The sequence below is a fragment of the Nicotiana tomentosiformis genome, chromosome 6 (genome assembly GCF_000390325.3).
Source record: "Nicotiana tomentosiformis chromosome 6, ASM39032v3, whole genome shotgun sequence".
NCBI lineage: Eukaryota > Viridiplantae > Streptophyta > Magnoliopsida > Solanales > Solanaceae > Nicotiana > Nicotiana tomentosiformis.
The window spans coordinates 66,153,320-66,162,913 of NC_090817.1; positions in this window are offsets into that span (position 1 = coordinate 66,153,320).

Below are 9,594 nucleotides of genomic sequence, written 5' to 3' on the forward strand. Positions count from 1 at the left end.
CTTGCTTTTCCACCTAGTCTATCAGGTGTTCATCTAGTGTTCCATGTATCCATGCTCCGAAAGTATGTAGGAGATCCGTCTCATATTCTGGATTTCAGTACAGTGCAACTGGACAGTAATTTGACTTATGATGTGGAGCTGATGGCTATTTTAGACCGGCAGGTTCGAAAGCTGAGGTCCAAGAACATAGCATCAGTGAAGGTGCAGTGGAGAGGCCAGCCAGTCGGAGAAGCTACTTGGGAGATTGAGCAGGAGATGCAGAGTAAATACCCACACTTATTTGAGACTCCAGGTATTATTCTAAACCCGTTCAAGGATGAACGTTTGTTTAAGAGGGGGAGAATGTAACGACCCGACCAGTCGTTTTGAGTATTATAACCCCGTTTCTCCATTTACTGCTCAATTTATGCTTTATATTTGTTATGTGACTTGCTGGGGGTAATTGGTTTGGGTTCAGCCAGGTTTTTGAATGATTTGGAACACCTAGTTCCAAGGTTTCGAAATTCAGTTGAAAAGGCTGACCAGATATTAACGTATGTGTAGTGATCCGAAGAATAAGGAAATTAAGGTTTTATGGGGTCGAGATATATCAATTATTATAAAGGTTGTAGAAATTTCTCGCGGCGAGCTTGCGAGCCACGGCTTGGATATTTTGGGTTGAACAATGCACCGGGAAGTGAAAGAAAATTTTTGGCAGAAAAACGCATTTCTGCGGTCCATTATGCGACCGCATAATCACTCTACGGGCCGCACAATGGCCGCAGAAGTGAGGCAGAAGAGGGCCAGTTTGGATGAAATCTGCGGTCGACTATGCGACCACATAACTGTTCTGCAGTCGACTATGCGACCGCATAACTATTCTGCGGTCTACTATGCGACCGCATAACTGTTCTGCTGTCACTATGCGACCGCAGAATAGGTATGCGGGCCGCATAGTGACCACATCCTCAGGTAGATGTTTGCCAGTTTTAGACACCGATTATGCGACCGATATGTGGTCCGCATATGCGACCGCAGAATCCGTTCCGTAGCTTTATTTTTTTGATTTTATAAACCGGACCCCATTCTTATAAAACACTATTGGGGGTCATTTTGAAGGGTTTCATCTGATATTTTAGAGAGAGGTGAGAGCATTTTAGAGAGAGAAAGTGAAAACTTAGTCATTTATCCATCAATTTCTAGTTCAAGGTTTGAAGATTTCACAAGGATCTTGCTAGGGCTTCAAAGAGGTAAGAATTTCTTTCCTCAATTCTTCAATTTAGGGTTTGGAGTAAAGATGGGTGATTTATAATATGATTCTTGGGTATAAAAGTATTATGTATACATACCAATAAGGTTATGGAAAGATTGTTAGGTTCAAATGGGTAAAGATTGGGTTGAAAATGGTAGAAATCTTCATAGGCTTTAATTGAAGATTTGAGGCTCGAGTTTATATCGGATTTTGGTAAAATTTATATGGTTGGACTCATAGTTAGATGGGTGTTCATATTCTGTAACTTTTGTCGGGTTACGAGATGTGGGGCCCACGGGCGATTTTGAGTTAATTTCGGAATTTTCGTTAAAATGTTGATTTCGTTAATTAGATGAGTCTATTATTGTTGTATTTATGATATGTAATTGCTTTTGGCTAGATTTTGGCCATTCAGAGCCGGATATTCGTGGGAAAGGTATTGTGACCGATTGAGTGAGCTTGGTTCGAGGTAAGTGGCTTGCCTAACTTTGTGTGCGGGAAATCCCCTTAAGATTTGGAACTATTGTGCTATGTGAGCGCCGTGTACGTGAGGTGACGAGTACGTACACGGGCTAGTTGTGGAGAAACCCGATTTTCTTACTGAGCAGCAACATGTTTTCCTGTTATTTTGAGTTATACCATTTTAATGAGTACTAATCTTTTTTCATTATTAATTGAGTTATTCCAATATGTGTAGCTATCATGTTTAGTCTAATACAACATGTCTATGTGTCTTAATTATTTATGTGAATTATGTGCAGCATGCTTAATGAATTTCCTGCTTTTTCCTGACTGGTACTTAGTCTAAATTGTGAAAGTTTCGTGATGTAGTTGTATTTCTATCATTCGCGCTGCATATTTACTTTAGGACTATAGAACGGTATTCCGGGAGATCCCCATGTCTTGCATATTTACTTTGGGACTACGGAACGGTATTCCGAGAGATCCCCTTGCACATTTATTTTGGGACTACGGAACGGTATTATGGGAGATCCCCCCGCACATTTATTTTGAGACTACAGAATCGTATTCCGGGAGATCCCCCTGCACATTTACGTTTGGGACTACGAGACGGTATCTCGGGAGATCCCCTGTTGTGTTTCTGTGTACTGAGCTGTTACCTTCTATGATTTTATTGTTGTTAATTTTCATCCTTTATTTTATTACGGTATTACACTATATATTATTTTATTATATCTTTATCAGTAGGGCCCTGACCTGACCGCGTCATTACTCGACCGAGGTTAGGCTTGGTACTTATTGGGTACCGATTGTGGTGTACTCATGCTACTCTCTGCACATGTTTTTCGTTTGCAGATCCAGGTGCACCTTATCAGCCGCACTATCAGTGAGCCGGGACAGCTTTGGAGACTTCAAGGTGTATCTTCCGCGTCCTCAGACCTCGGAGTCCCCTTCTACTCTTTCTCATGTCCATTATCTTCTGTATTTTTCCTTGTTAGACTCTGATGTATAGAGACACTATATTTTTCCTTCTGTAGTTTGTGATTCACGATGTTTCGGGTTTTGGGATTTGCTGTGTATTTTTGAATGGTTAAGTGTTAAAATTATGTTTTCATTTCATTATTCCCCAAATGTTAGGCTTACCTAGTTGTAGAGACTAGGTGCCGTCACGACATTATACAGAGGGGAAATTTGGGTCGTGACAAAATGTGAAAACGCATGGTTATAATTATGCACCTGGTTCTGAATTTATATGTTTATCTTACAGAACTTATTTCAAATTATTGTCCACATTAAATTCAAGATGTAAATTATATGATACATCTGAGGAGTTTGATTTCTACGCTTCTTCTTCCTTTCTGATCAGACTATACTGGTGGAAACCAATTTTGCTAAGTCTAAGGTCACCACGAGGAGACCTATTAAGTGGGAAGAAATTAATTTTCCAACTACTTGGACTTTAGATTCGGTAATATCCCCAAGTCAGATCACTAATGCTGTGTCAAATAGTAAATTTTCGCATGTTATTCAAAATCCAGATGGTAGGATTTGTATTCAATTTGATGATAAGTCTACCATTTATAACAGACATTCATTTTCTAATCATAGACTTTTACCTGCTATTCAACGTATTTCTCCTATTGAACCAGTCTATAGACCAGCTCGAAATCGTGCTGCATCTTTGTACACTATTTCTACTAAAATTAGTGATAAGCCTGTTGAAAGGGTTAAAATTAACCTTCAAACAAATATTGTTTAGGATAATGATAATATTTCTGATAAGGATATTCCTTCTGCATCTGAAATGGATTTCAACCCCAATGATGTTTAATGATTCTATACCAAATCGATTTTAGTCCAGGATCACTGGCAAGAAATTATATTCAAAAAGATTTCTTTAGTAATAAATGGAACCGGTTTAAAACTTGATTTTTTGATACTTATAATAAAGAAGATTTAAATAATATTTCTCAAGAGTTTTATGAAACTTGTGCTTTACATAATCAAATTATGTATTTTGTTCCTTGGTTTATAACTACTTATTTATCGCTATACATAAAGGTTTTAGAAATATCTTATAAAGATGGGAGTGGTAATATTACTAAAGCTATATATCCACATCAAGCACCTTTTTTTACCTAATAATACAGGTATTACGTTTACTGCATTCCAAATTTTTATTGATGAAAATGTTGCTGTAGTCAGCATCGCAGAAATTAATAATTTAATTTCTCAAAATAATTATTTAAGTTTGTATGTTAAAGTTTTGGGTGAACATATCAATTCTCTTGATAGAAAACTTGATGAATTAACAGTTTTGATAAAAGAAATGAGTACTAGCAAGATGATAACTGATATTGCCTCCACTTCAGGAAGCAAATCAGATGCTCAAATTGTTCTTACTCATGTTCAAAGACCTCCTGAGATTTAGGATTTTAAATTTAAATCATTTAATGATTTGGAAGAACTTTTTGATAAAAAGCTTTCTGGTTTAAATATTAAGCCAATTGATTTATCAAAATATTTTGCTGATAAAATTGAAACTATTTCTGATTATAAAAATGAAACTTGGTAAGAGTTTAATAAACTCAAAGGTTTTATTAAACCAAATAGTAAGTATGTTTATAATCCCAAAACGCAAACTTATTATTATTCTCGTCCTACTCCTCAAGATGTCTTAATAGAGGAACGTGATTGGAATCAGACTAATACGTCTTACAGTGATTCCGAAATTTATGAATGGAATCTTGATGGTTTGACTGATAGACAATTGACTATTCTTGTGCATAGAATGCTTATGTATGCAGCTATCTGTAAAAGTGTAAAAAATACAGATAGAACTATTTGCAAAATGATTATTGCAGGTTTTACTGGCCAACTTCGTGGCTGGTGGGATAATTATTTAACTGTTGAGGAAAAGGCTTCGGTTATTAATACAATAGCCACTGACGAAGGAGTTGATAACTTAGGCATGGCTCTAGTAAAAAATAGAGAAGATGCTGTTTATACCCTTGTTCTTACCATACTAGAACACTTCAATGGTAGATTTACCAATTAGTATGAGACTGTTTGTACCCTTTTGAATGGTCTTAAATGTAGAACCCTTAGTGAATTCAGATGGTATAAAGATACCTTTATGAGTAGAGTTATGAAATTACCCGAAAATAAGTATGAACATTGGAAAGCTAAGTTTATAGATGGCCTTTCCTCCTTATTTGCTGAAAGAGTAAGAAAAACTCTAAGGGGTAGCTACGGTGAAATTCCGTATAAGGATTATACCTATGGAAAACTGATAGGAGTTTGCACACAAGAAGGATTAAACTTGTGTAATGAGTTAAAATTGTCTAAACAGCTTAAGATAGATAAGCTTAAGGAGAAATCTCAATTAGGAGACTTTTGCACCCAGTTCAGTTTACCCGAAACTTCTGCTCATAGCAAGAAAAAGAAAAATAAGTATCATAGATATCCTAACCCTCACATCCCTTATAAGAAAAAGAGATCGAGATATAGATCCAAAGAAGAGTGTGAAACTAGGAAAGCCCATCGCAAGTCTACTAGATTTACGAAAAATAGGTCTAAGCGAGATCTTACCGATATTAAGTGTTATAAATTGTGATGACCCAAAATGTCATCTTTAAATTTAATAAGTAATTATGTGTTCTAAGACCTCGAAAAGAACCATTTATCATTTCTCAAATTGCGTGCGCAGTTTGTAAAATTTTCTGGAAAGTTTTCATGTGAAAAATAAATTAAAATGTGAAATAGAGCTGTAAAATTTAAGTGAGCTGACTTTGGTCAATGTTTTTAGCAAACGGACTCGGATCAGTATTTTGACAGTTCTGATAGCTCCGTATCGTGATTTGGGACTTGGGCGTATGCCCGGAATTTAATTTGGAGGTCCCTAGCTCAAGTTATGACCATTTAACGGAACTAGCAATTTAAAGGCTAAATATTCCAAGTTTGACCACGGAGTTGACTTTTTGATATCGGAGCCGGAATCCGATTCTGGAAATTTGAACAGCTCTGTTATGTCATTTATGACTTGTGTGCCAAATTTGAAGTCATTCCGGATTCATTTAATATGTTTTATCACGAGATTTGCAAATTGAAAGTTTAAAACTCAAAGTTCGAATCGGAGTGTGAATTGTAATTTCAATGTTGTTTGACGTGATTTTAGACCCCAAGTCAGTTCGTATTATGTTATAGGACTTGTTGGTATATTCGAGCGGGGTTCTGAGTACCCCGAAAGTGAAACGGATCGAAATCGAAACAAGAATTGGACTTAAGCAAAATCTGAAATTTTGAGTTCTGGTTCTCGCAGAAGTGAGACTTCCATCACAGATGCGGCCTTCGCAGGTGCGGCCCTTGTGCGTAGAAGCGGACGTCGCGAGTGCGAAATTTTGTCCGCAGATGCAGAACCTCGCCTGGCAGCTCCTTTTTGCAGATGCAAGATTTTTCTCGTAGATGCGAGCTCGCATGTGCAAGCCCAGGCACCGCAGATGCGAAAATGCTGGGCAGAATACATAAAATCGGATCTTAGCCATTTTTACTCATTTTTGAGTTTTAAGTCTCGGATTTGTGCGATTTCAAAGGAAATTTTCATGACTTTGAACTGGGTAAGTGTTCTTTATCCTAAAGTGATTATATTTCACAAATTCATATCTATATTCATCATTTATTTCGGATTTAGATGGAAGAAATTGGAATTTTGGTAAAACTTTCCAAAAATGAAAAATTATTATTTGAAGGTCCATTTGATATCGGAATTGGACAAATTTGGTATGGTTGAACTCGTATCGGAACGGGTGTTTGGATTTCATAAGTTTTTTGGAATTTGAGATGTGGGTCCCACTGCCGAATATTTTAATAAATTTTGGATTTTTATCTAGAAAAATTATAAATTCATATGGAATTAATTCCTATGATTCGTATTGAATATATCGAATTGTTTCTGAATAGATTTGAAGCTTTCGGAGGCAAATTTAAAAGGAAAAGCTGTGGTTGAATAATTGATTGGAATTTGTAAAGCGAGGTAAGTATCGGGGTTAACCTTGACTTGAGGGAATAAACCTTTAAATTATTTGTTATGTGAATTGCATGTAAACGACGTATAGGCAAGGTGATGAGTGTCTATACGTCGTCAAATTAATTGTTTGCTTGCTTACTTGAAAAATTATAAATTATTTTTAATCATAAATTAATTATTATTATAATTGTTTCTCTCTTATTCTTTGCAAATATAAATTCTTGAATTCCTGCATTAATTGTTACATGCTATTTGAATTATGTGCCTTAATTGTTATTTGACATTTAGCATAATAAATAATAAACTGCCTATTTGCTCCCTGATTTCCATAATAATTTGCTATTTGTCATTGTTTGCTTCATAATTAAACCATAATTATTGTATGCTTGTTGTCTCGTAATTTTATATTAATTGTTACATTTATTGGAAAAAAATTTTCTATAAGAATTGGTAAATGAAAATGTTGGAGGAGCGGGTTACGCGTCCCAACATGAATGATTATAATGAATATATTGGAGGATCGGGTTGCACGCCGCAACACACTTATTAAAAGTCAATATTGAAGGTTCAGGTTGCACGCCGCAGCAGACTTATTAAAAGTCAATATTAGAGGATCGGGTTGCATGCCGCAACAGACTTATTAAAAGTCAATATTGGAGGTTCGGGTTGCACGCCGTAACAGACTTATTAAAAGTCAATATTGGAGGATCGGGTTGCACGCCGCAACAGACTTATTAAAAGTTAATATTGGAGGATCGGGTTGCACGCCGCAACAAACTTGTTAGAAAGTCAATACTGAAGGATCGGGTTGCACGCCGCTACAGACTTGATTAAAATAAATATGTTGGAGGAGCGGGTTGCACGCCACAACAGAACTGAATATGGATATATTGTGAGAGAGGGCGCTGTAACAGAAATAATGGAAATAATAATTAGCTATGACTGCTGAGTTGCCTTCAATTATTATAAATGAATTACCTGATTTATTCCTATTATTGTTGTTGTTACTAATATTGCGTACAGGTTAATGTAAGTGAACCGCCTTAGCCTCGTCATTACTTCATCGAGGTTAGGCTCAGTACTTACTAGTACATGGGGTCGGTTGTACTGATACTACACTCTGCACTTCTTGTGCAGATTTTGGAGTTGGTCCCAGCGGCGTGCCATAGTTTTGCTCGGATTTCAGCTACTCGGAGGAGACTTGAGGTATAACTGCATAGCATCCACAGTTCTGAAGTCCCCGTCTATTTTACTTTAGTTGTGTGTTCATTTCTAGACAGCTTTACTTTATTCAGACCTTTAATTGTATTTATTCTAGAAGCTCGTGCACTTGTGACACGAATTCTGGGATAGTATTTAGACACCGTTGTTTGATGGATTATTTCACTATATTTCAAACTTTGCTTCTGCATTTGTTTTCTTGTTATTAATACATTTAAAAATTGTTTTAAATTGGTTAATATTATTCTAACGTTGGCTTACCTAGCAAGTGAAATATTAGATGCCATCACGGTCCGAAGGTGGGAAATTCGGGTCGTGACATAAATGTGGAAAATTTGGCCATATAGCTCCAAATTTTAAGCTGCAAAAGTTGAAAACCTTAGAACTAGACGATGAGTTACGTGATAAGGTTTATGGTTTGTTATATACTTCTGGATCAGAATCTGATTATAATTCTGAGTCAGAATCTGAAGCTGAAGTCGATTTACTTGATTTATCTGATAGTGATAAAAATATTGATAATACTTGTACAGATCTCGGCAAGATTCTCGTGCCATCATACCGGCACCGGTTGCTTCACCGCCTGCTCAGCCAGCTAGAGGTAGGGGTCAGTCAGTTAGAGGTGGAGGTCAGGCCATTAGAGGTGGAGGTCAGGCCATTAGAGGTAGAGGTCAGACCGTTAGAGGTGGAGGCCAGCTAGTTAGAGGCCGTCCTAGAGATGCAGTTCAGAGTGGTAGGGCCCAGCCCCAATTTTATGCTTTTTCAGCTAGGCCCGAGGCCGAGTCATCTGATGTTGTGATCACAGGTATTATTCCAGTTTGCCATAGAGATGCTTCAGTTCTATTTGATCCAGGATCTACTTATTCCTATGTGTCCTCCTATTTTGCTTCATATTTGGTTGTGCCTTGTGATTCTCTAAGTGCTTCTGTGTGTGTATCTACACCGGTGGGAGACTCTGTAGTAGTAGATCATGTCTACCGTTCATGTGTGGTTACAATTGGTAATCTTGAAACTAGTGTGGATATTCTACTTCTTGATATGGTAGATTTTGATGTCATCTTGGGTATGGATTGGCTGTCTCCTTATCATGCTATATTGGACTGTCATGCCAAGACAGTGACCCTAGCTATGCCGGGGTTACCTCGATTAGAGTGGAAAGGAACTCCTGGCCATTCTGCCAGCAGGGTTATTTCTTATATGAAAGCTCGGAGTATGGTAGAGAAAGGATGTCTAGCCTATTTGGCTTATATTCGCGATCCCAGTACGGATGTCCCTTCTATGGACTCAGTACCAGTTGTTCGTGAATTTTCAGAAGTATTTCATGCAGATCTGCCGGGGATGCCACCCGACAGAGATATTGACTTCTGTATTGATTTGGCTCTTGACACTCAGCCCATTTCTATTCCACCATACTGTATGGCCCCGCCAGAGTTGAAAGAATTGAAAGAGCAATTGCAAGACTTGCTTGATCAGGGATTTATTAGACCCAGTGTCTCGCCCTGGGGTGCACCAGTATTATTTGTAAAGAATAAAGATGGCTCGATGCGGATGTGTATAGACTATCGGCAGTTGAACAAGGCCACTATCAAAAACAAATATCCGCTGCCGAGAATTGATAACTTATTTGATCAGCTTCAGGGTGCCAAGGTATTTT